The sequence below is a fragment of the Orcinus orca genome, chromosome 13 (assembly GCF_937001465.1).
Source record: "Orcinus orca chromosome 13, mOrcOrc1.1, whole genome shotgun sequence".
In the NCBI taxonomy this organism is placed as follows: domain Eukaryota; kingdom Metazoa; phylum Chordata; class Mammalia; order Artiodactyla; family Delphinidae; genus Orcinus; species Orcinus orca.
The window spans coordinates 12404740-12431601 of NC_064571.1; the positions used below are offsets into that span (position 1 = coordinate 12404740).

The 26862-nt window shown below is 47.0% G+C and overlaps 1 long non-coding RNA gene and 1 pseudogene across 1 annotated transcript; one reads left to right on the forward strand and one right to left on the reverse strand.

Annotated features, from left to right (window-relative positions):
* The first annotated feature begins 8443 nt into the window (after positions 1-8443).
* On the forward strand, positions 8444-8770 carry LOC125960873 (mitoregulin-like; annotated as a pseudogene).
* Positions 8771-10332: 1562 nt separating this feature from the next.
* LOC125960803 (uncharacterized) lies at positions 10333-26273 on the reverse strand. Its single transcript, XR_007470825.1, has 3 exons — positions 25973-26273; positions 23784-23890; positions 10333-10793 (listed from the first exon to the last, which is right to left on the reverse strand). It is a non-coding gene; the product is annotated as an uncharacterized LOC125960803 (long non-coding RNA).
* Between the last annotated feature and the right edge of the window lie 589 nt (positions 26274-26862).

Genomic DNA, 26862 nt, shown 5'->3' on the forward strand with positions numbered 1-26862 from the left:
GGTCATGAGGGGTTCACACTTAGAAAAATTTGAGGGTAAGAAGAAGGAGTACAGTATGAGATCATGTGGTTGAATGGCTGTGAGTCAAGGGCGGGAGAGAGCAGAGAAGACTGAGTGGGTTTGAAGGATCAACAAGAGGCCATTCTTCACTCCAGAAGCCACATGGGCGAAGAGATGCATTGAGCATGGTGTGGACAGTGCAGAATCTGGCCTGTCTGGACACAGACTTGGAAAGAAGATGGATTCAGACATGAAGTCAGGTGAAGGAGGGCCTTGAAGTCAGGTAGAATAGTCTAGAACCTCTGGGTGAGGAGGAACTTTTTAAAGCCTTCTAGAAAAACTCTTCCTACCTTGCTAATCTCACACGTGGGTCTCTTTTATGATAACCCTACCTGTGATCATCAATCTTTGTTGAAATATATAAAGAGACAGGAGCAGACAATTTCATCCTTAGATGTCTCTGACTGTTGGAAAGGTCTTCTAAAATCTAGCTCATGATTTCTTTTCTTTCTTTCCCTTTCTTTCTTTCTTTCTTTCTTTCTTTCTTTCTTTCTTTCTTTCTTTCTTTCTTTCTTTCTCTCTCTCTCTCTCTTTCCCTTCCTTCCTTCCTTCCTTCCTTCCTTCCTTCCTTCCTTCCTTCCTTCCTTCTTTCCTTCCTCTCCACCACATGGCATGCAGGATCCTAGGTCTCCAGCCAGGGCTCGAATCAGTGCCCCCTGAATTGGAAGCATGGAGTCTTAACCACTGGGCCACCAGGGAAGTCCTAGCTCATGATCTCTTGTGTCCTCTGGTTCCAGACATGTCCCTCTGTGTCAATCAGCTTCTGATCCTCCTTGAGGATTTTCAAATTAAGCTCAAATGTTTAGCCTCCCTTCTTCCAGTTTGGAAACTCTCAGTTTCTTCAACCACTCTTCCACAGGGAGGCTGGAGCCTGGGGTCTCCTCCCAGTTTGGGCTGGTACATGATGCTGTTCCCCCAGGGCTGATTCTTCCTTCAGGTGGGGTCTGCTCGGTGCTGTGCAGTCTGGACACAATTGAGTAGGTGGTGACGAGCCTCTGTCAAATGACTTAGTGGAAATGTTGTTTTGTGAAGATGAGTCTGGCCTCAGAGTTCAGGGTTGGGGGCAGGTGAAACCTGGGGGACCTTGGCAGGAGTCCAGGCATAAGAGCTAGATCAGGGTGATGCTGGGTCAGGGGATGAATAGGAAAGAGTGAAGCCAGGGGACATTTCAAAACTGATAAATGGGAGAAGAGACAATGATGACTCTAAGTTTTCTGATCTGAGAGCTTGGAAAAATGGCAAATGCATGGGCAGAAATGGGGCGGAGGAAGGGCGGCTGACTGTAGGGATGAAACTGAATGTGCCCCAAGAGCTGGGCACCTATACTGAGGTGCTTAGAAGTGGTTGCCAATGTGTCCTGGGAGCCCAGGAGTGTGGTCAGACTAGAGATAGCAGTTTGGAGTCATGAAAGGCAGGAACCTGTATAGGGAGTGAAAACACAGAGAAGGAGTGAGCTCCCAAGAAAGCGCCCATAGAAAGTCTACGGTGTGTAGATGGGAGGGAAAAAAGACACACAGGAGGGATACAGGCAATGAGCTGTCAGAAGTAGAGCAGTGTCAACGATGCCAGAGGAGTAGGGGGCTTCCAGAAAGAAGTGGTCAGTGAGATCAAATGCCCAGGAGGACAAAGAAAATGAGGCCACCCTCTTACCCAGGGGGAGAAGGGGGACCAGCCTCAGTAGGATGGAGGGGGGCAGAGCAGCCCTGGAGGAGATGCAGAACGGACTGGGTGGTTACCCCCTCCTCACACCGTCACACTCAGACGTGCATTTCCCCAACTACCCTCAGCTCACCACCAGCCCCTTTGTCTACCTTCCTGCCTTCTCTCCCAGTTTCCATGCCGGCCCACCAGCAGTTTCTTAGGTGGCATGGCTGGGTCACTTCCACAGGGCAGGAAGCTGGGCTGTCCCACTGTGGGGTGCTGCCCCTCAGGCTGCCCAGCCCCGCTGTGAAAGCAGCATGAGCTGCTGGTGCAGGAGAAGAACTAAGGTGCTGCTCTGGCAATGATAGCCTCGTAGGCCCCCAGGGATGCAGCTGAACTGCCCACATCTATTTTCCTAGACAACCAAATGCTGCAGTTTCCAGAGGGCAGAGGGTGAGCTCAGAGAAGCTCCACCTCCAGCTCTTCCTGGTCAGCCCTGTCCCTCCCAAGGCTCTCCAACTTCACCCTGCCCTCTGCCCTCCCATCCCCCACATCCCCCTCACCCCCCAACCAGTGCCTCCCATTAACGCCCTTCTTCTGTCTCCCCAGCGCTGAGCAGCCATCTTTCCCCTTGTCCATCAGTTTCTTTCTGCCCGGGACGTCATCCCAGGCTATGCCAGGGGCAAATGTGTCTGCTGAGGCTAAGGGGCTATTTTCAAGTTTCCCCGGCAGAGACCCCAGAATTCTCGTGACCAGGGAGGCAGGTTAGGCCAATCCTGCTTCTCCCAGGATGCACTGGGAGCCTGGGAACCAGGAGGGAGGGAGGAGGCTCAGCTGAGGAGCTCAGGATTTAATTCTATGCATCATTAAGTAGTCCTCTGAAAGTAGTGTCCCCCTATACATCATCCATGCTTAGTAAACAGCACGCTGACATTACATTAGCGGCTGGAAATGAATTTTCTCTTTTATAGGGAAATTGAGAATCCGCCAAGAAGAAAGAAAGAAAGAAGAAAAAAACCCTCAAAACCAATTATCTAGGCATTTATGAGTTCCACACTGGTCCCTTTCTCTCTCCTCTCTCACTCAGATGCAAAGAAGCCTTTAATATTTAATATATTAAGAAAAGAAAGAAACTTTGATAGATTATGTGGAATCTGGCATTAATTCCCTCTGCCCCTCCTTACTTTCTCGTTCTCCCCTCCTGAAAACCTACGCCTGATTCTAGCTGACATTTAAATGGATTAAGGTGTTCCAATTTCCTTAATAGTGTTGACATTTTGGAAATATTTCTGCCTTTTCTCCCTCTCCTTGAAATAATAATAATAATAAATGTTGGAATTGATCTTCCCCCTCCACTTGCCACGCGGGCTCCAGCTCTGTCCTGCTCTCTTCAGTGTTGATGAAATTTACATTCCCATTCTTATTTACGAGATCAAGTATGGAGAGAAGTCAAAGTCCTCCTTGGGAGACAGAAGGGGTGAGAGTGGGATTGAGTGTGTGACTGGTCAGGAGGGAATTTCGCTGATTTCCCCTCTTCCTAGGGCTCAGGAAAATTATTTCTCTCTCCTGTCCCCTCTTTCTCTCCATCCCTGGCAGATGGCTCTTCCTTCATGTGATTGCACTGTCCTTCTTGTACGTAATGTGTGGTTTGCTTCATTTGCAGACCTGCCTTCACATGCCAGGTCTTCTCCCACTTGGAAGCATGGCCCTGTACCCTACTAGTTGAACATGAAGAGAAGGACATGAACCTGACTCTGCCTGTCCTCTGTTCCCTGGAGTTTGTGTAGCCTCTCTCGCACTGTGCTGTGGTGTGTTCCCATGTCTATCCTTCAAGGTACCCGAGTGCGGGGTCCACGTTACTTTATCTCTGTATCCCACCTCAAGTGCAAAGCTTATACGTAGTAGGTGCTTGAAAATACTCATGTAATGGAAGGCAGGCAGGAGAGAAAGGAAGGAAAAGGGAAGAAGGGAGAAAAGAGGAAAAGGAAAGAAGAAGGACCACTGACAATGGGAAGTTCTCATCGGCTGACATTCTCAAAGCCCTGAGGCGTCACGTGGTCCCCAAACAAAATTCAGTCAGTCGATGTATTGAGTTTCATGATACCCAGTTCTGTGCTGATTCCTGCCCAGAAGTTTCCCATGATTTAGTGGTGGTTGTTTTTTGCCCTCAATGTGGGTAGAAATATCTGACAATACTTGTAGTCAGCCCAGTGCTCCTTAGAGATGTCTTTTTATGAATATCAGCTGGAAGGAGATTAAATTAGATGGCCCTGGAGACAAACTGCTGCTCAGTCTACTTTATCTCTCAAGACTCAGTTTTCTCATATAGAAAATCGGGTAGTAATCCCGACCTGAGGGCACTATTATGACTGCTACAAGGGTAACGCACGTTCATGGATTAAGATAGCGCCTGCACGTAGTGAGTAGTCAACTGGCCAACAAGTTGTAACCGCCCTGTTTGCTGTTGTGAGGCAGGTCATCCAGTATCTGAACAATAACAGCTTTCACCAATCAGGCTAAACTACCAATATTTGAAAATAGTCCTGAAAGGAAGAAGGAAATAATCATCAGATCCAATTATGAGTTCTAACCTATCTCTTCCTCGAGTTTTGCCTTTCCATTTGGATGCAAAGAAGCATTTAGTGCATAAACAAAATCAAGCAACTTGGATAGATTTTTCAAAGAGGAGTTTCCAGCAGTGTGTGTTAGAAGAATTTCAACTGAGTTTTGCCTACTGCACCAGAATTACTATAGGATCGATGCAGACTGTGGCCTGAGCGATTGGAGGTGTGATTAATTCCACCCAAGGTTCACACTTCTCTGTGCATGACTTTCCACCCGCCTCACTCACCTCGCTGTATTTCTGCACGTCTTCCTGGCCTTGTCACCTGCCCGTTTTTATTTGCAGGGCGCCCTAATGTGTTTTCCAGGGATCAATACCCGAAAGAATTTTCATTTCAAATGCCGTATTTTCACAAAGCTGGCTTCTATTCAACCTTCTCAAGGTATCTCAGCCCAAACTTTATGGACCCACTTTATCCCCTGGGCTGTGTGTGGCCCAGGCTAGGTGTATTACGTGCATCAGATTTGCTTGACTTGAGAGGACTCAGCGAGACTTCAGGGCTTGGTTTAAATTGCTTTTTTACATCCTAGCCATAATCAGCCTAGAGTCTACTTTGTATTTTTACCCTTCCTTCTGACTTTGAGATCCCTACTCTGCTAATCTATTGATACTTGAGTTCTGGAGTCATTGACTTAGGTTCACTGCTTTTAACGCATATCAGGATCTGTTCATTTCAAAAGAAGTATGTGTCCAACATGTGATCTGTCAAGTGCTGTAATAGGTGCAGGATGAACAGGTGAATAGGACACACTTCCCTTCATCAAGCCTACAGCCTAGAAGGGCCGAGAAGGGCATCACGCTTGCAAATCAGTAAAGAATGTCCATAATCAAAGTGCGTTTGAAAGACCGAACAAGGGTCAGGGCAAAGCACGAGTGAGTTGGGAAAGAAGAGGCAATTCTCCAAGCCGACTAGTGAGGGTGGGGTAGTGCCGAGAGGACTGTGTAGAATTAATAGTCAGTCTTCTTTCCATTTAATAAAGAGGGATTCAATCAGGCTTAGGTTAAATTAGATGATTCTAATTTTATCTTATTGAGTGCATTCAAGAGATGAGAGAAAGGATGTTCTGGTTGTGGTTCTCAAGTCTTGTTTAGCATCCTGCTTCTTTCTCCCATTTACCCTCGAACTTCTATTAAATACCTTCATGTTATTTAGGCCCTGAGCTGGCCGCTTCATTCAGTCTTCCATCTGTCTGCCCACCCATCCATCTAATCAATCCTCTACCGTTTATTCCCTCATCAAGTTATCATTATGCATCTGTAATGATCTATGTGCCAGGCGCTGGCTGTATAGACTTCAATAGGAGAACATAGTGTTTGTACTGGGCTGAGGTGTGTCCAGAGCACTAGATGGTTGTCCACTCTGAATTATAAATATTAATATTCCTTGTCTGGGTCCTCTACCAAACTCATACTCACAATATAGCCTTTATAGAATATATAAGGTGGAAAGACTTGCATAATGAACACCAATATAAACATCACACAGCTTGAGAGTTAGAACATCACCTGTGGAACCACTGGAGACCCCAGACCCCTTTCTCCCAGCAGGGGTGACCAGTATCCTAAATTCTGGGTCCATTATTCCTCTTACTTTTCTTTGTAGTTGGCCCTGAATCTATGTATTCCAAACAATAGATTGCTTAATATTTCATAGTTTTGAATTTTATATAAGGGTATCATGCAATATGTATACTCTTGTGCAGCTGAGTTTGTTCTCATTTTGTTCAGCAGATGCTTGTGAGGTTCCTGTGTGTTGATGTTGGCATGTGTACTTTCTTTTCATGGCCGTATGCTATTGCAGTGCAGGACTATGTCAAAAGTTATTCAACCATCTTCCTGTTAATGAACATTTGCTTGGCTGACCTGTTTCCAGTATATTTTTCTATTACAGTAATGCTGCCATGGACATTCTTTTCACTTTCTTGCTGCAAGGGCCAAGTGCCTTTTGTGGTATATATCCAAGAGCATAACTTCAGGGTCACAGGGAACGCTTATCTTCCAATGTAATGGATGATGGCGAATTTTTTTCCGATGTGGCTGTATCAGGGTACACTCCCACCAGTAACAAGACTTTGCTTGCTTCACTTTTTCCACCGACACTTGGTATTATCAGACTTCTAAATTTTGGGGTGCAAAATTGTTTCTCATTGTTGTCTGAATTTTAATTTTCCTGATTACCCGTGAGGTTGAGTGAAGTTTTGTATGTTTATTGGCGACTTGCGTTTCCTCTTCTGTAAAATGATTATCCATGATTTCTTCTGACTATTTTTGTCAAATTGTTTGGCTTTTCCTCAGTGATTTGCAGAAGTTCTCTTCTGAAAATCTGTTGTTGATTATGTGTTGCAAATATTTTCTCCCAGTTTGTGGCTTGTCTTTTTATTTTCTTTATAGTGTATTTCGATGAACCCACGTTCTTAATTTCCACTTAGTCAAAGTTAACAATCTTTTCTTTCTGAGCTTTATTTTTTATATTGTGTTTTCAGATAAAAGTATTTCGTCTCCTGAAGTCATAAAGATAGTCCCCCCCAGTTTCTTCTAAAGCTTTAAATTTTACTCACCACAGATATTAAGCTATCTTAAATTGATTTTATATATGCTGTGAAGTAGATTAAAATTTAGTTTTTCTTTATGGTTTACCAGTTGTCCCAGCAAGATTTGTTGAACTGTCTATTCTCTCTTTGTTGATCTGCAACACCAGTTGTATTCTATGTGAAGCGGTGTCCATCCACATGCAGGTCTGTCTCTGGGTTCTGTAGTCTATTTCACTGGATACTTTGTCTATCTCAGCCCTGCCGACGGACTAGAAGACTCAGTGAAGCTCTTGAGTCAATATACTATGAGAAGGAGCCCCAAATAATTCATTTGGTTCACTGAGACTTTTCTTTACAGGGGTGGTATAGTGAAAGGAATATGGGGCTTGAAGAAAAGAGTTAAAATTCCAGCCCTGATAGTTATGTGTATGACTTTGGGTACATTCTCAAATTTTTCTGAGCCTCAGTCTCCTTGTCTGTTAAATGGGAATACTTATTTCAACCGTAGAAGTTTCATTGAGGATTGGATTAAACTGTGTATTTTAAAGGATGTGAAAGTGCCTGGCGTCAGGATGGTCCCAGAGGATGTGCTTTGGGAGCACTCCCAAACTAAGGCCATATGGATATTTTCTAATAGCTCCAGTCCAAAGTGAGTCAAATCTCGGAAGTACGCTACATGAAAATAAGACGTAGGCTCCCAAATGAATCATCAGTTTTAGTTCACGAAGCGCTCTTCCTCAAACCTCCTGATTTAGTTCCGAACTCATTTTAGAGGGCAAGGGGCTGTGAAGTTTCTCTGCTAAAAATGATTGAGGGTAACTGGCAGAAGGAGACTTGCTATGTGTTACTGAGCTGAGAATGGCAGAGGAGGAAAAATATCATGCAGTGATAGTCATCATCAAATGTTTAAAGTCTAGGCTCTGTAGTCTAACTTAAAGACTTTCTTACTATTTACTGGCAACATACTAACAATAATATATCGTTTGGCCATTTTAGAAGATTGGTCTGTTTTATTCTTGTAACACCACGAGGCGCTCTGAGGTTGGGTGTTGACTCTGGGAGTCTGAGACTTGCTCAAGTTCACAGAGCAAGTGAGGTTCCCAGGACTCAGACTCGGGTTGGCCAACTGGAACTCTTATTGCTACACAATGGTGACTGCCTGTATGTGCTGAACCACTTTCAAACACGTTGTCCCATCATCCTCATAGATACAATTGTAGATGAGATTGCACAGTTCAGTTTGGGGTTCAGAAAGCATTGTTACTAACTGAGCCCAGATTTCTAGCAGAACTGGGGGTGGGCATTCTTCCCGGCAACTGACAAACTCTCTCCACTCTCAAAAATGAGAGAAGCTTTTAAAGTTTGTTTGGTTCTTTTTTTTTACACAGAAATGTTTTCTAATGGATTCCCCCTCATGCATTTACTGTAAAGTTCTAGCAAGGGCCAAGGTCCTCCAGGGTTGTATTGATTGGGGGACAATGGTGAGATTGGTTAGACACCTGTTCACATGACAACATGGCACCAGGAGACCCTGGCCAGGCTTTAGTAACCTCAAGGATGTGTCTGGGCACTGCATGCCCAGCAGCCAATGGTGGACGTGCTCGAGAGGCTGCTGTAGCCGTCTGTGTTGGTGGCCTTCACCTCTGGAGTGCTCCTGGACTGGCAGGCACACCGGCTGCGGTGGCGCTACCTGGACTGGAGAAGGAAGAGGCTGCAGGACAAGCTGGTGGCGATGCAGAAGAAGCTGCACCTGGCCTGTGACTCTGTGTGGCCACTTTGCCTCAGCTGTGGGGCTCCTGCCCAAGCAAGCCTGCCCTCATACTTTCTGCCCACAGTACTGGGCTCTTCCCAGAATCACTTGTTGAAGATGGATATAGAGAACTGGGCAGAGAAAAGAAACAAAAAAAGGATGTAGCCTAGGTCTCCTGGCCCTTGAGTCCTACCCTGGCAGCACCTTGAGAGTAGCATTCTGGGAGCGAAGAGAGTTTAGCAGTTGCCATTACTTCTCCACTGAAATAATTCCAAGTCCCTTTCCAGGCCTTCTGAGGCATTTTCCAGCCCTTCTAAGTAACAGGACTTGACTTTACCTACATTCATTAACACCAAGGTTTCTCAGTTTCTGTAGCTACTTTCACCACCATGCTTGAGCATCTGTAAAGGTTTGTGTTTAACCCTCCACAGGAACCTTCTCAGTCTACCCACTCCCATGGAATTGCCTCCATTTCCTATGGGTGTCCAAGAAGACTCTTCACTCTTTGGTCACATTCTGCCATATTTGGGCACTGTCATGATTCATGTATATCTTGTGCCATCTACCCTGTCTCTGGCCACATAAAACTCCTGCCCTGAGTAGCCTACTGGTTCTTAGACACAGTGGTACTCATTAAGCTCAGAGGAATCAATGGGTGGGCTATTGTTTCTCAGGGTACAGGAGAAGACTGGAGCTGGGCTCCTTTGGACCAGTGCAAACTTAGGCTGGCTACCTTGATGCTTTCAGACAAACTTCCTATTCATTTCTCATTGACCACTTTTCTGCAATTGTGTGCTCAATCTTCTCAGCTCTCCTTAGCCTCTAACACTACTCAGCAACCCACTTCTGTTGCTTCCCTTTTAGAACATGGCCTTGATTCATGCCTTACTGAACACACTGGTACACAGAGCAATAGACTGCAGTCCTAGGGTCAGAAAAAGGGCTTAGAAGTCAGAAAATCTTGGACCTTGGGAAAGTCACTTACCTTTTATGAGCCTCCCTTGTCTTACATGTAAACCAGAGATAGTAATACCTCCCTCTCAGGATTGGTGTACAATTCAATGAGATAATAAACATGGATAAGTTTTGCACCCCATAAAGCACGAAGTGAGGGTCACTACCAGACCCCCCTTCTCTGCACCTTCAGACCTTCCAATATTTCTGTCTCTACCAGCAAATCGTTCTGTTTACCTTTCATCTTGCCTGCTCCCTTCATTTATCCTGGTTCCAGCAGATTCAATCTTCCCCTCTTCATCCTCTCTACTGAAAAACACCCCTCTTCCCACCTCCACGGCAAGTAAACAATGTTTCACGTGACCCTGTTGCCTGCCCCTATTCCCACAAGCCACTGTCCTCCTCCCTTTCCTTTTGTAACATGAAGTCACAGTGCTCATTGCCTGCTCTTTCCATGACTCCTGCATTTTTTTCCCAACTGCTCTCCCCAAGCCAGCAGATTTGTCCATCTTTTCTGTTCTTATCATCCTTAACCTCTCTTCAAAAATCTCACATTGCAAGCCATCTTCCTGTGTCTTTAAACTCCTTCTTCTCTAGGTTTTCATAGCACTTTAAACTTTTACTAGAATGTACCCTTCTTGTATCCTCCCTAACGCTTTACCACTTCATGGTTTCCTGTCTCCTTTTCTGATGCAGTATCACCCTTGTCCCCTTATAAGTGGCTTTTCTTTAAGCCTAGGTGTCTGTCTTCTGCTCCGCCTCAAACAGGGAATCATTATCTCATCTTACTCCATGCTGGTTTAACCACATGTGCAATATTGCCCTTACTTCTAGTATCATCTTCTATGAGAATTATTACAAACTCAGATTTATTCAGCAGGATGACCAAGATGGTGAGGGAGCTAGAAACAGCTCACCTTATGGAACACTTGAGAGAAGGGATATTTAAACCTCAAAAGAGAAAATTCAGCGGAAACACTCCTTGCTGTCCTAAAACATTTGAAAGGAGGTAGAAAAGGTTTTTGTCTCCTGACTTGGTTTCCCACAGAAAACAGAGAAGTTGAAGACAGATAGGTACGAAATCACTAGCAAGCAATGCCTTCCAGTCCTGTGAAGATGTTAAGAGCACAGGCTCTGCAGTCAGATGATATGGGTTCAAATCCCAGTTCTACCACTTCTTCTCTGTATGATCCTGAGAAATCTATTTCATTTCTCTGTGCCTTCATTTCATCATCTGTATAATGAGAGTAGATAATGATAGTCATTGGAACAAAGATTTATTATTCGTTGTGCTAGTTATTGTATAGGGATATAGATACAATCATGCCCACTGATGACTCACAATCTATTGGGAAAGGTATGTGCACACATGGGTCATTAAAATACAAAGCAGATCACTGAGATAGAGGAACAAAACATGATGAGAAAGGGGAAGATCACACTGACTGAGGGGATCAGGAAGGATTGCTTGGAGGAGGCGGAAGCAGTGTGAGTTAAGATCTGGGGATGAGAGAAGGCAGGACTTGTTTGAGGACTGGCAAATACCCCATCAAATTGCACCTCACTTGGAAGCCTTTGCTACGAAGCCAGTACTTTCGTGCTTGTCCTTCTCAAAGCTTCAGCATATACCTCATGCTGCCAGTCAGATTTGCATATCAAGTTAGGAGTTTTTCAACCTACCCTGCAAATAAATCTTTGTTCCCATATTACCTGATCCCAAAAGCCAAACATTTGATCCAGGGGGCAGATGGTAGAAGAGCAGGGGGGAAAAGTCTGAGGAGAGGACAGTGGAGAGCATGCCTACTGACCAGGAAGTCAACCAGAGGGAGGAGCAGGTCCAGGGCAGGCAGGAGACGTCCTTGACCTGGGCAGCTGGAGCATAGGTGCACAGGTGTCCCTCATGTTCATTGTCTAGGGCAGAGCCACGTGGACAGTGGGCTCCCCATGAATGAGTGAGTGAATGAATGAATAAATGAACATACAGCACCATGTAGGCTCTCGTGTATGTTATAGTATATTTTTACATATAATCTGGGTCAAGAAGAGGTGCAGACGTTAGAACAACCTGTGGTTCTCACTTGCTGTTTTCTGATGAAGTGCTTGGCAATCCTCACACATTGCTGGATGTTTAAGAAAATAACACCTTTGCATTCTGATGCTGTAAAATATTGTTTGGATTAAAAGGGCAGGAACACATTGATGGATCTGAAATTTTTTTTCTGTTGGCTTGGAGATGACAGGGCAATCCATCAGACAACTTCCTTGGCTCCCTGTGACATTTCAAGCTCAAATGTTATAGCTTTCTTATTTTTTCTTTTCTCTTTTATTTCACCCCCTGGCTCTCTATTGAACTGTGCCTCTAGGAAATGCATCCTGTAGATGTGGCTTCTCTGACACTTGTCATACACAGGCACTCCGTTGAGGCTTGTCAGATGAGGGCTGGGAATACTCAGACTAGCTTAGCAGGTTGTGCTGAAGTTGAGGTGACTTCTTAATCTACCGGTGATGCTGTCCCCACCTGTGCCCTAGAGCATGCGGCAAGCAGTTCTTAGAAAACAGAGCAGGCCCTAGACAATGACAAAGGATTCAGATGCCTACATAATGTGATTTCAGAAGCTGGATTGTGTGCACAGAGAAAGCAAGTTGCAATGCTTGGCTTCTTTACCTGTTTCTGCCACTATGCATAGTGTAAACTTGGAAAGGCTACTTAACTTCTCCAAGCCTCAGCTTCTCTCCTTTTGAGAGAACAAATAAGTATAAGAATAAAATGAGATAATGATCTGGATACCTTGTGAAAATATAGAACATAAGTAGGTAACATACACTCTCTGTATTAGTTATCCATTGCTGTATAGATATCCCACAACTTAGTGAATTCAAATAACAAACGTCTGTTCTCTCACATTTTCGTGGACCAAGAATCTGGGAGTGGCATAACTGGGAAGTTCTGGCTCACAGTCTGTAGAGCCATTGTCTAGGGCTGCACTCATCTGAAGGCTTGACTGGGGCTGGAGAATCTGCTTCCCAGATGGTTTGCTCATGTGATGTTGGAAGGAGGCTGCAATTCCTCAGCACATGGGCTTCTCCAAAAGACTCCTTGGGTGTCCTCATGACGTGGCAGCTGGCTTCCCAGAGTGAGTGATCCAGGGCAGAAGCCACAATGTGCTTTGTGAGCTAGGCTCAGAAGTCACAAGCTGTGATTTCCTCAATATCCTAATGGTTATACAGGCTAGCCCCCGTCAGCCTGGGAGGGCACTGCACAAGGGCATGAATTCCAGGAGATCATCTTGGAGGCTGACATCCACACCCTCTCTCAGTTTACATGGTTCGCCTGAAAAATGAAGACATTATGGCTGACTGTCTCTAAGGTCTTCACATTATAACTGGGTCCAGATAGCTCTCCTTCAAACCCGCTATGCAGCCGTTCTCCTCTCCCATCTAGCTTAGAATTCCTGCTACACTGTCAACCCCTTGTTCCACACTAAAAATTCAGTTTCAGTCTTCAATAATGTTCTGCAGAAATGGATGTTCATTGCACCTGAGGGAGTTCTCTGGAGCTGGGTTGCACTGGTTTGTCACCCGCTCACAGGTGCAGCCCACCGCAGTTTCCGGAGTGCGGTTGCATCCTCATTTCATGTGACACGGAGCCCCTTCTTTGAGAGTCAGTAAGGAGGTGACCAGTGTGGACAGTGAGGGAGAGGAGAGTCAAGGTCTCCAGCTTTGGCGATCTGCCTTGCATTTTATATTTTCCAAAATGTGTTTGTTTCTGGGCTCTCTACTTGATTCTGTCAACTCTGAAGGAGACAGAGCTGGCGTTGTTTCTTCCATTTTGTAGATTGAACAACTGAGGCTTAGAGAGTCCTAATTGAGTCATTCGCTGAAATAGGGAACATGGGAGGAAAAGATACTGGATGGTTAAAATGTGGAGTCTGGCTTTAAATGTCTTGAACTTGAGGTGTCTGCAGTGTGTTAAGTGAGGTTAATGTACAACCTTGAATAGAGCTTCCAGATGATCAACCGGGCATAGAACAAGATCTAATATCCTGATTATTCTGCTTTGTCTGCAGATTTCTCCACTCCTTCCAGCTGTTCTACTATTCTCTGTCTTCTTGGTCCCAGATGTCCCGGGTTGGTTTCCTCAAAGCCATCCTCCTTAGCTTCATGGACCCCATTGGCCTGGTGGCACATAGCCTCGAGGGCCCTGCAGGGTGACTGGGAGATGCCTTCTAGTGGGGAGGGTTCTGACTGAGGGTTCCACGAGCCCCTTGAAAAGAGAGGCAGAAAGAAGCTTCACCAACCTTCAGCCAAAGCAGTTTTCAACACATAGCTCATCCGTCCATGTGGGCCACCATGTTCTAATATTTCTGTAAGGTCCTGGGGCCCAGGTCTGCCTTTACCGCTAAGTTAGCTGCGAAGTAGAAGAATTGCAAGTAAAGGCACCTTGGGACCAACTCCCACAGACCTGGTGTCAGCTGCTGCTCTTTGCTGGAGCACCCTAAGCTGTGAATCTTAGGATACTGGAGCACCTTAAGCTGTCCCCACCCTGTCAACCCTGGCTTAGACCCCAGACCCCAGTGAACTCTGCTCCTGCCTTTAGAACTCTTCAGAGGATCCCCAGAAGTAGGGTTCCCCGAGGCCGGTCTCCCCAGATGTCCAGTCCCCCAGACCCTTCGAGCAGCTGCGTCTCCAACCTTATCTTCCCTCTGCCTCCACGGAAACCTGAGAAAGACGGAAAGGGGGAAGTGGCCTGGTTTCCCAACACAAATAACCCCGCAGAGCTTTCTCAGCAGTGACCCTTAGCCTGTTGTGTCAGCCTCAGGCTGAAGGAGGAAGGAAATAGACCTTCTATTGAGTATTTTTCTTCCCCTGTCAAGAAGATCAGAGGAGCTGAGACGAGGAAAGAAAAGGAGTCAAAAGCAGCTTGTTACCTCCTTTTTCAGGATTCGTGTTGCTCTTCCCCTCCCCTCTCGAGCTCTAAGTAAACAAACTCCCCAGTCGAGGAAGGCCCCAGGCCCCACTCCAGCCAGGCCATAAATAAGAGCCCTTCAGCCTTTCACTCTCGGGCAGCAGAGAGGGTACTTCTCAGTGGAACATTTGATAGCGGGGGAGGGTAGGGGCAGAGCGCTCGTGTTAATTGAATCCCAATTTCCTTCTCCCAGGACCGCTCTTATCTTTTTAATTATACAAGGCCTTTCATCTTCCTGAGGACTTGTCTCTGTCATTAATGCGTGATCCCGATTAGAGATAGCGGTCTGCTTGGAGTAATGGGAGCCTCGAGCGGAGGCCTTTGGAAACGCTTTTGCTTTTTTGAAACCCTCAGGTTTACCCAGGGCAAATCCAGGTGGGGCGGGAGATGCTCTGGGTTCCTCTCAGCTCTCAGGTAATCTTCCTCTGGCTGTCAGTGTTTGAGATGGTCGACTCTGAGCTTAGGGACAAGGGCCTCTTGAGGCCCGTCTCTGCTGTTGTGGCCCAGCAGGGAAGGGACAAAGGAGCCACTTGCAAGGTAAGCAGTTCAGAGGGAAATCTGTCCAACTGTATTCACAGGTTGCAGGGCACCAAGGTCAGAGACCCAAAGCGTTGGGATATTCTGTATTTCCTAAATGTCTGGGTAGCCACTAAGTGCTTGTGACTGGAAATGGGTTCTCACGGGCTTTTCCTTCACATCACAGAAATGCATTATCTCCAGGTGACAATGGCTCGGGACCCTCCAGGGTTACATTTCTCTTCCACCCCTGCGCTCCCAGCTGCCCTGTCAAATGGCTAATGAGTTGTAAACCAATACTTAGTGGTGCAAAGAACACGTCCTATTTGAAGGCATTTGCCTCGTAGTCGGTGTTCAATCAAGGTTGGCTAAACAACTTTTTACACGCAGGTTCTGAGAGCCATTCCACTTAAAACATGAATTCCCAAGTATTTATGGAGCAATTATAGCTCCTCATTGATAGCTTTAAATTCTATTGGAATTTATTTTTCTGGGCCGCATTGTGGCCTTTGGGGTCCCTTCACCAAGGCAGTCTGATATGTCACATGTGCCACGCTGGCCCCTGGATGTGCAGAAAGATGGGTGAGGCTGAGTGCCTGCAAGGACCTTAGTGCTCAGCTTGGAAACATTCTGTTAGTTTAAAAAATATGGTATAAATATAGGTAAGTAAATATGTATATATTGTATTATATATTATACAACTGTATGTATATACACACTTAATATCAATACATACAACTGTATGTATAACATACATACAACTGTATGTATATACACACTTAATATCAAAACAACTATATATATATAAATATATATATAAATACATTTATATATATATGGATGTATGTATATACATATATATAGAGAGAGAGAGAGATTCTTATCTTCAGATAAGTCAGTTATGATTTCAGCTGTATATCTATATACACACACATAACATGTACAAATATACAGTTGAAATCACGGCCGACTTCTCTGAGGAGGGGAATCCACACAGCACCATCAGCCAGCTCTCCATCCCAGGTGTGCATTCTTGCAGGTTCTGTTCTGAGTCCCGTGTCTCATCAGCTCATGCCTACAACCACCTTAGAGGTTCTGGAGGCAGCCTGGCGGTTACTGATGAAGACCTCATAACTAGGAGGTTTGGGAGTCAGGATTTCAATCCAGGTCCAACCACAGAGCTTGGCCCCCCACCCCTGAGCCCCATGGCCCAAACTTCCCTCCTTGCTTGACGCCACGGTTTGCTCCTGAAAGAGTGCCGTTTTGGTCATAAGCCCGCAAGGCTTATGGGAGACATGATGAACCTGGACATGGTCCAGAGAAGCGCAATTAAAATGCTCAAGGGGAAGGAGAGCCTTCTGTTTGAGGACAGACTTAGAAAAACCAAACAGTGAAGTTTGGAAAGAGGAAGGGTGATCAGGGATGTGATGGGAATCAGTGGGTAGTGGAGGGAACGAAGCAGGAGGAGATAGGTGAGCTTGCCAAGGGCACGCTCACTGCAGCTCAGACGCAGCGGTTTGGGGACAACAAGAAAGATCTACTTAACACGTTCCATAGGTTTGCTGCCTGCTGTGCCATCCCAAGAGATGGCACAGGCTCAAAACATAAATAGGTTCCCAGCCTACGGATGTACTGTTGTGTGTTTCCTACAGAACATCTGGTTTCCCATTGTCTGACTCGGACTACCTCAGTTTCTAATGGTCTAGACCAGGAGTTGGCAAACTTTTTCTGTAAAAGAGCAGATAGTAATTTTTTTTGGCTTTGTGGCAACCCTGTCCCAATTACTCAACTTTGCCAATGTAGTCCAAAAGTAGCCATAGATAATAGGTATAAATGGGCTTGACTCTGTGCTAATAAAACTTTATTTACAAAAATAGGCAGCGAGCTGAATTTGACCCGCCAGCTGTAGTTTGCTAACCCTGGGTCTAGGTAAATTCATAAAATTCATAGGTGGGTCAAATTATACAATTTAAAACTGGGAGGAATTTTGGGGACCACACTCTCACTTTATAGAGCAGAAGAGTGACATCAAGCGATGTCAAATGAGCTCCCCAAGTCATACAGCTAGGTACCCATAGTGGGCTATTCGGGTTCTTCGGTTGTTCTAGGGGAATATATTTATATCCTCTGGAGATGATGTTATTGAGGCTGGCAGTGAAGTGTTCTCCTGCTGGATACAATGGTCCAATTTGGCATTTCTGATTCTCATTAAGTATGTATTCATGGTCAAAGACCGCCTTTTCTTAGAAAATGTTTCAGATGTAGGAGGATCTGGAAATATAGTTTACCTTAAGAAAACTAAAGGCTACTTTTATTTATTTTTTAATTGAAGTATAGTTGATATACAATATCATATAAGTTATGGATGTACAATATAGTGACTCACAATTTTCAAAGGTTATACTCCATTTACAGTTATTATAAAATATTGGCTATATTTCCTGTGTTGTATTCTTGTAGCTTTTTTTTTTCTTTTTTTTGCGGTACGCGGGTCTCTCACTGTTGTGGCCTCTCCCATTGCGGAGCACAGGCTCCGGACGCGCAGGCTCAGCAGCCATGGCTCACGGGCCCAGCCGCTCCGCGGCATGTGGGATCTTCCCGGACCGGGGCACGAACCTGCATCCCCTGCATCGGCAGGCGGACTCTCAACCACTGCACCACCAGGGAAGCCCCTTGTAGCTTATTTTATACATAGTAGTTTGTATCTTTTAACCCCCTACCCCTATCTTGCCCCTCCCCACTGGTAACCACTAATTTGTTCTCTATATCTGTAAGTCTGCTTCTTTTTTGTTATATTCACTAGTTTGTTGTATTTTTTAGATTCCACATATGAGTGAAATCAAACAGTATTTGTCTTTCTCTGCCTGACATTTCATTTAGCACAATACATTCCAAGTCCATCCATGTTGTTGCAAATGGTAAAATTTCACGTTTTTTTTCTTAGCTGAGTAGTATTCCGTTGTATACATGTACCACATCTTCTTTATCCATTCATCGGTTGATGGATTCTTAGGTGGCTTCCATATCTTGGCAATTGTAAATAGTGTTGCTATGAACATTGGGGTGCATGTATCTTTTCTAATTAGTGTTTTCATTTTTTTCATATATATACCCAGGGGTGGAATTGCTGGGTCATATGATAGTTCTTTTTTTAGTTTTTAAGAAACTGCTATACTGTTTTCAACTAAAGGCTACTGTTAAATTCTTGGAACTCAGAAAACAAGATACTCCTTTCCCCCTCTCCTACTCCCCTGGTTCTGAGATGGGAAGACATTTTATTTCTTGACAGACTATGCAAGTGACATTGACCCTCAGAGCCGAGTCCCTTGATAGACTGGTGTCTGTAAATGGAGGTTGTAATTGACCTCCCTTTGGTCGACGGGTGTTCCTGGTGGGGCCTGTCCCCCTGAAAACATTACCCTCTCACATTTGGACCAGACTTTCCTGAAAACAGCCCCTGCTCTCCATGCTCTGTTGGCAAGAGTCAGGAACTGCCTGAATTAGATGACCCTCAGAGCCCTTATAGGGAAGACTCGGTGTGTGTGTGTGTGTGTCTGTGTAGCTGGTGGGGGGAGGGAGGGAAAGGAGCAGCGGCTGATAACACAAGAATGCATCTGTGCTCAGAAAGCCACTATTACATTTGTGGCTTGTTTTTTTTTCCTAGGGCCCATTGAAGGTCTCTCATGAAAATAACTCACTCAAGTAACCCTCTAGAAGTCCAAAGCCTTGAGCGGAGACAGACACATAGCTGTCCCAGATTTCGTGTCTAGAACTTTTGACAGCAGACTCCGTATTGCCCTCTGTGAAAGGGAACTGGGCTCTGTGCTCTTTGACACCGTAGCCAAATGGCTTCAGGTGACTGAGGCAGCAAAGGTGAGGTGAGAAGATAGGATATTTCACATGTGGATGAATTGCCTCTGAGGGTAACTTCATGCTTCATGGATAGAAAAGGAAACTATTCTACATACTTTAAAAGGGAGTCCGTCAGCTGGAGTTTTGATCCACATGAGTGCCCCCCAAGATGCCTGGTGATGGGGTGGGGGGAGAACTGCAGTCTGAGAATCCAGCTGGGTTCCAGCTACTCGCTGAGCAACTCCTGTACCAGAGAGATCGCCACCCTAGGACTTCACAAATCCATGGGAGAAACGTCTCTGTAATAAGTTGCAAGATTTCCTACCTGCTCCTTGATCCCAAGAAGGGATGCAGGCTGGGCGTATAAACAGGTGACTAGAGCAGGCCTGGCTCTTGCAGAGGGAAAAGGCTCTTTCAAACATGGGCTGAAGAGGCAGGAAGTCCTGGATTGAGATCCCAGCTCTAACTGTTACCAGCTTTACCTCATTACGGGAGTTATTTTGTTGGTAGATCTCAGACTTGGAGCACCCTGACTATAGCAGGACCACAGTAAATGTCATTTTCCCTTTTCACCGTTGGTTCCCACACTTAGCAGCCCTCTTGTTCAACCTCCCACCCTGTCCCTTACACTCGATGACAGGGAGGCCTCCACCTCATGGGGAAGCTGGTACTGAGCAGCTCTTGCTGCTACTTCATACGTGAGTCTATCGCCTATTCAGCCCACAACTGCTCTTCAAATTTTGGGGGTGGGAGGGGTGTGTGTCACGCTGTGCAGCATGAGGGATCTTAGTTCCCTGAGCAGGGATCGAACCTGAGACCCCTGCCGTGGAAGCGGGGGGCCTTAACCACTGGACAGACAGGGAAATCCTCGCTCTTCAAATTTCTTTTTTTTTTTTTTTTTTTGCGGTATGCGGGCCTCTCACTGTTGTGGCCTCTCCCGCTGCGGAGCACAGGCTCCGGACGCGCAGGCTCAGCGGCCATGGCTCACGGGCCCAGCCGCTCCGCGGCATGTGGGATCCTCCCGGACTGGGGCACGAACCCACGTCCCCTGCATCGGCAGGCGGACTCTCAACCACTGTGCCACCAGGGAAGCCCCCAAATATTTTTAATACTTCTTCTTCTGATTATAAAGATGATGCATACACATTGCAGAAAACTTGAAAAGCATAAAAAAATGGATATGAAAGAAAGATCACTGATAAATATAACATGCAGCGATAAGCACTGCTAGTACTTTGGTGTATTTCTTCCTATTTGTGGAAGAAATATGCATGTGTTTTACAAAATTTGTATTTCATTATAGGTTTTGTATCCCGCTCATTCTTTTCCCTGACATTGTGAACATTTCTCATAGCACTGAACAGTCTTCGAAGACATATTTTTAACGGTTGCCAAATTGTCTGTGGCATGGCTGTATCACAATGTGTGTGACCATTTCCTTACTGTTGGACACTTAGGTTGTTTCTAAATTTTCGATATTATAAATAACATGGCAGTAAACATCATTGTAGGAAAATCTTTGCCACGTTCTAAGTACTTCTTTGAGCTAAATTCCTAGCAATAGAAATCCTGGACCAAAGAGCATGAGGATTTTTAGGGGCCTTGGTATGGAAGGCCATGCTGTTCTCCAAAAAGCGTGTCAATTTCTATAGACGGGGTGTGTTTCTCAGCGTCCGCTGTCACACCCGGGTTGGAGCAAGCATTCTTCCATATGACTCCGCGATACCGGAAGATAGCTGTCAAATCTCCGGGATTCCTGGCTCTTCTAGGTTAAACAGCCCTTTCCTTAAAAATTCGTTCAAGGCTACTTTCTAAGCTCCTCACCATATCGTTCTACTGATTAGAGAATATTCTGGTTTGTAATTATAGTCTTAAAAATGGGCTACCTAGGGGCTTCCCTGGTGGCGCGGTGGTTGAGAGTCCGCCTGCCGATGCAGGGGACGCGCGTTCGTGCCCCGGTCCGGGAAGATCCCACATGCCGCGGAGTGGCTGGGCCCGTGAGCCATGGCCGCTGAGCCTGCGCGTCCGGAGCCTGTGCTCCGCAGCAACAGAGGCCGCAACAGTGAGAGGCCCGCATACCGCAAAAAAAAAAAAAAAAAAAAAAAGGGCCTGAAAACAGAGCACAACACACCACATATGGCCTGACCCATTTCTACCTGCTGTATTTGGGCTCTTATACTTCTGTTAATGCAATCTAAGGTTGCATTTGTTTTCTGTTTTTCTTTTAGCCGGCTGTTGGCTCAGATAAGTTTGTGGCAAGCTGACAGTTTGCGGTCTCGATGATCTGATTACTGGGGTCTCTTCCGTTTGATTCTTGTTTAGCTGAGTTTTGAGCCTTAATCCAGGACTTGCATTTATCCGACTGGTAAGGGTTCAGTGCCCCAGCCTGTTTAAATTCCAATGCTGCCCACAGAAAGCAGGTCCTTCGTGCCTCAGCTGTGTTTCCAAAACACATTGCCCACTGGACTCCATCTAGGGCTTCTGCTGGCCCTGTTCCTATGCAGAGGTCAGGAGAAGGTCGTGGGCTTGTTGAGGTCTGGGCTGCCTGGCGCCATCCTGGCCAGCAGTCCACTTGCGAGCGTTCTCAAGGGTAACTGGGATCTTGGCTTGAAACAACTCTCATGAAGAGTGCAGCTGATCCCTCGGAGAAGGACTCTCGAGTGACGCTGGGTGATTCCACCAGCAGGGTGGGCCCTCCTTGGGGGCCACGGGACTCTGCAGGTGGGGCACCCACCTGGCTGGGCTTCTCTGGCCGGATCTAGAGGCAGGCCCTGAGACTTGGCCACGACTCTGGCTTTGCCTCTCTTTCGCCTCTTTCCCAGTACAAATAGAATATAATTCCTCAGGTTTATGGGCAGGCCTGGGGCCCAACTTGCCCTCCCATCCCAGCTCTGACCTGAACCCCCAGGGGCTTTGCACACCGATGTGTGGCTGGCCTGGTTCCGTTGCAGCCCTTCCCCGTAACAGCCGCTGTTTGGCCACCCACCGGGCGTAGGCATGTGTATTGGAGCATGGTCCAGGTGGGCAAGGGGCTCCCGGTGGGCTTGTCTCCTTAGCCCCTCAGACTCTTCATCTCATGGGAAGACCCATGGCTTAGGACGCAAGGCCCTCGGAGTCAAAGGGCTTAGGTCAGGGGACTTGGTTGTCCTGGGGTCGAAGGCGGTATTGCTCGTGGGTGAATGGCATTCAACCAGCTTTCCAGTCCCTGTAGATGTCTGTGCTTGTGTGTGTGGAGGGCACACCTGGGTAGATGGCTGGAAGGAGCAGTTGCACAAGTGTAGACAGAAAGCCCAAACGGGAAGGGGCTGGGTCCACATCTAAGATGCTCTGCCGTACCGATAGCGGGGAAACTGCAAGGCCCTGGAAGGATGTTGAGATGGTGGGAAGGACGTTGGCCAGGGGTCAGGAAGCCTGAGCTCTCATTCTGGGACTTGGTCACCAAATGTTCTGACTGCAGCCCCAACGCATTTTGGCTCACCAGAGTCTAGGCTCCCGGGTACAGAAGACCACGTCTCCACGTGGCTCCAGGTCTCCTGAAAGCAAATATTCTCCACGCACAGCACTCGGCATGACACCCACGCCCTACGCTACTGTGCCGTCCACTTCTCAGTCCCTGGGGACAGCCTTTCTCTTTCATCTTTGGAGTCACTGGGCTTCCCCTCCCACCTACATTCAGTGTTTGGTTTCTGTGAGTAGGGATAATGCAACTCTTATTTAATTCAAATCACTTCCATTCCATCCCATTCAACTCTCTCCCGTCAACTACACGTCTGTCTTTTATTGCAATCATCATTTGCTGTTTTGAAGGAGATAAAACAGAAAATATAAATATATGTTAAAAATCAGCCCCTGTCTTATACTTTATATTTGCAAACTGCCTTCACATAAAGTATTTCGTTACAGACTCAAGCAGCTGGCGTCATGAAATATGGTCTCGGACGTAGAATCCAATGAAAATCCAATGAAAAGAAATCCTGAGAGCAGAAGGGAGGAGAGAGCAGGTTCACCAGGCCTGCTGCCCCATTCCTGCTAGGCCTGGGCCATGACTGGGTGCCTGCCTGTGGCCACAGCTAGGTCATCTGTTTGGAAATATCTCCCCTTACTTCTTCAAAAATTCTCCTTTATTTTAAAATGTCTTCTTCCCATTTACGTACTTCTTGGAAATCAGATCTTAAAACCTCAGAGCTGGAAGAAGCTCTATAGTCATCACCTAGACCAGCAGTTCTCAGAGTGTGGTCCCTGGGTCAGCAGCACCCGTCCCATCTGGGAACTTGTTCGAAATACAGACTCAGGCCCCACCCCTACCTGTTGACGGGGTAGGGTCCGGCCACCTGTGTTTTAACAAGCCCACTAGGTGATGACTCTGGTACCCACCCAAGTTTAAGACCACTGGTCCTGACCAATTTCCAAATTTCAAATGGAGGCCCTGTGGGCAGAAGGGCCACTTTCCTTGCCCCACATGTAGTCAGCTACGGAGCCCAAATGAGAAGCCGATTCCCAAACTCCATCCTGCACATGTTGCCCTGCCGCCACGGGCCCTCTGTGGAGCTCTGGGCCATCTCCTCCACAGAGCGGTCCCTGCAGCCTGCTTCCCACTCCACGTCTGCGTGCACAGAAGATGAGCCAGGCTGGTAACCAGTGTCCCCCACGACATCAGACACCAGTGCTTCTTACCAGGCTCATGCCCCGCAACCTTACTGTCCTGGATGGCATGGGACGTTGAAAGTCACAACCTCTGAGGACACCCGATTTCTGAAAATCAGCATATACGTTCCCACCTGCTCCTGGGCCTCCTTTGATCTTTTCCCCGAGACTCCAGCGCTTCCCACTGACCCAGCAGAGTCCCCCCGTTCTCCTCCCCAGGGCTCTGGGTCATCACTAGTATATTACCTTGGGTTATAGGAGCTGAGTAGGCCTCCCCCTCTTCAATCCCTGCCCTGACATGGAGTCCAAAAGATGGCAGAGCTGTGGGCAGCTCGATCCCGGACACCAGCATTCTTGAGGTGGTTTTGAAAACAATAAAAAATATTCCGCGTCAACACAGGGCATGAGTAAGGGGGTGTTTACTGAGCAGCTACGCTGTGCCAGGCTCCACGATAGGCCTTGCCTCTCCCGATCAGGGCTCTGGGTCAGTGGGTCTGCAGGCCTACACTCAGGCCCACTTCTACTCCCATGATGCCCACATCCTCCACCTCTACCCTCTCCGTCCCCCTCCCTCTCGACTGCCCACAGCTGTGCCATGCGGTCTGTGGGTCATCCCTCATGGGATGTGGAGAGGTGCTCATCGAGGAAGGCAAAGTCACCTGCCAGAAAGGAAGGCTGGGGTAGAATCAGGCACCCTGGGAAGCTGGAGAGGGTTTGGGGCAACTCAGGTGAAGAACGTGCTCAAAATGGACACGAGACGATTAAAACTGCCCAACTGAGGAGGGAAAGAGAAAAGGCATGATGGGGCATTTGGTGACGTGACATGACCCAGGGTTTGCAGACAGAGTCTATGGATTTTCGAGAGGCAGGGGTTCCAGCGGGTCAGGGAGGATGGTGACGGGCCTGACCCTGAGGGCCCGGCTGGACAAGACTCAAGCCCAGAGGACTGGGTGGTGGGTGGCCTAGAGTGGTCGGGGAGCCCAGTGAGGGTGCAGAGGCAGTGGGTGGTTGTCAGTGAGGCTGGGAGGAGGAAAGCACGGTGGCCAGAGTGAGGGAGCTCTCGGGGTAAGGCTGCTGCGCAGACGTTACACCCCAGGGATGAGAGCTGGTCGGCAATGATAACTGTGGTAGCAACGTTCATTGAACCCAGGTATCAAATTACCCCGTGATAAGCATTTGGCATGTATTTTCTCATTTACCCCTCATGACAATTTTTCCAGGACCCGTAATGTGCCAGATGCCACCCAAGGTCCTTCACATCCCCATTGCCATTTAGTCCACGTTACGACACCCCAGGTGACAGATGTGGAAAGTGAGGAACAGAAACGTTTTGTGACTTGCCAAGGGGCCACAGCCAGCAGAGAGCTGAGCTGGTCCTAGACTCCAGTTCTGTCCACTGAAAAGCCACAGCTCTTCTGAAAATATCTCCCCTGGCTCTCCTGCTCAGAGAAGCTAGTGAGAGTGACAGCTAGGACAGCCTAAGGCAGATGCCACATGGGCCCAAACTTTCGGTTCCTCCTGCAACCCGTGCAGGAGAAAGGAAGAAGGGAGCAAAGAGCTGGCACTTGTCCCAGAATGCATCAGGCAGAGCCCCTCCCCCTTCCCCTGCATCCCCATCACTCCAAGTGTGGCAGCGTAGAGAGCTCACACGATTGTGCTCAGAAGCTAGATGCTCCCAGATGAGCCTTTTGCATATCTTGGATAACCGCGTGTGCCACGCGGAACCCTCAGTGATGCCATGAGGACCAAAGGAAAGAGAGGCTGCTTGAGGGTGTGACTAACCCCATACAACCCCATATCCCCTCCCTCAATTCGAAAGATGGTGGCTTGTATTTGTTCATCTGACAGGTGTCTATGGACCACCTGTCAAGCCATCATATGAGTGCTGGGGCCAGAGCAATAAGTCGAAGGCGAATCCCCAGTGACATCACAACAATAGCTAAAGGGTGACGAATGCCACAGTTCATGACTCCCTCAAGTCATTTGTAATCCTTGAGTTCACCCCGTCCCCCTCGTCCTAACACTCCAGTCGCAGATCCTGACCAGTCGATACTGCCTTGATTCTTCGATTAAGCTGATTTTACCTGGGATCAACCATCCACAGATGGGGGTCCTCGAGAGGTGGTCTTTTTCTGTAGCTCAGGCCACCCTGAAATAGCCCTGGGGGCAAGCCTGGGGCCTCCCTGCCTTTCCTGCTGATACCCACTGACTTTGCGCTCCTTCTAGAAGAAACCTCACATCTGCCCCTTGTAATAAGACTTCCCATGACTTAAATGACCTCAGGTGTACACACCTGGCAGGGGAAGAATAGTTAACTCTTGCACAAGTTGGGCTATTTAGGCAAATAGAGGAGAGAGACTTTCTCAGCAGATGTGCTCTTACCCGGTCCTGTGTAGTGATCTGGAGAGAGACTTTCTCAGCAGATGTGCTCTTACCTGGTCCTATGTAGTGATCTGGAGTGCGTGGACATTTTACCTAGCCATGAGGCTCCGTTCGTTCTTGGTGTGCACCTTCATTATCCTCTGATTTCCCAAGAAGATGTCCATTCTGGTCCCAGCTCCTCCACCCTAAGGCATCTGGATCCCTTGCTGGAGTCCTGGGCAGAAACAGAGAAGAACTTGAGTTAGAAGATCTGCTGTGTACTGTCCGTGGGACTTCAAGCCAGGCACTTAACTTCTCGAGTCAGAGTTTACTCAACTGTGAAACGGGAATAAAAATATTCAGCCAGGCTGTGTCAGGGTCAAATTAGCATCACCACCAACCCTCTTACCCAAGTGAACGTTGGCCCTGGCCGAGGCAGCATTTATGTGCATTATCTCATTTAATCCTCACAATTCTGATACAGATGCTGGCAGTAATTTTACTTTTTTAAGCGAGGAAATGAATTGCAAAATGCTTAGATAACTTGCTCAAAGCCATGCAGCTAGACGTGATAGGGTAGGAATTTGAACCCAGGCTGGCTGACTTTAGGGACTGAACTCGTAAGCCTCTGTACCGCTTCCTAGGAAGCGGCCTTTTCCTGATTCCCAGTCACTGTTGAATCGTCTCATCTTTTTCTGTCTTCTGCCTTCCATTTGGCTGACTGGATTCAGTTAATACTTCTCTGGATTCAGAGAAGCAAGGTGGCATCTCTTCCGTGCACCTACTTTTTTTTTTTTAACATCTTTATTGGAGTATAATTGCTTTACAATAGTGTGTCAGTTTCTGCTTTATAACAAAGTGAATCAGCTATATGTATACGTACAACCCCATATCCCCTCCCTCTTGCGTCTCCCTCCCACTCTCCCTACCCCACCCCTCTGGATGGTCACAGAGCACCGAGCAG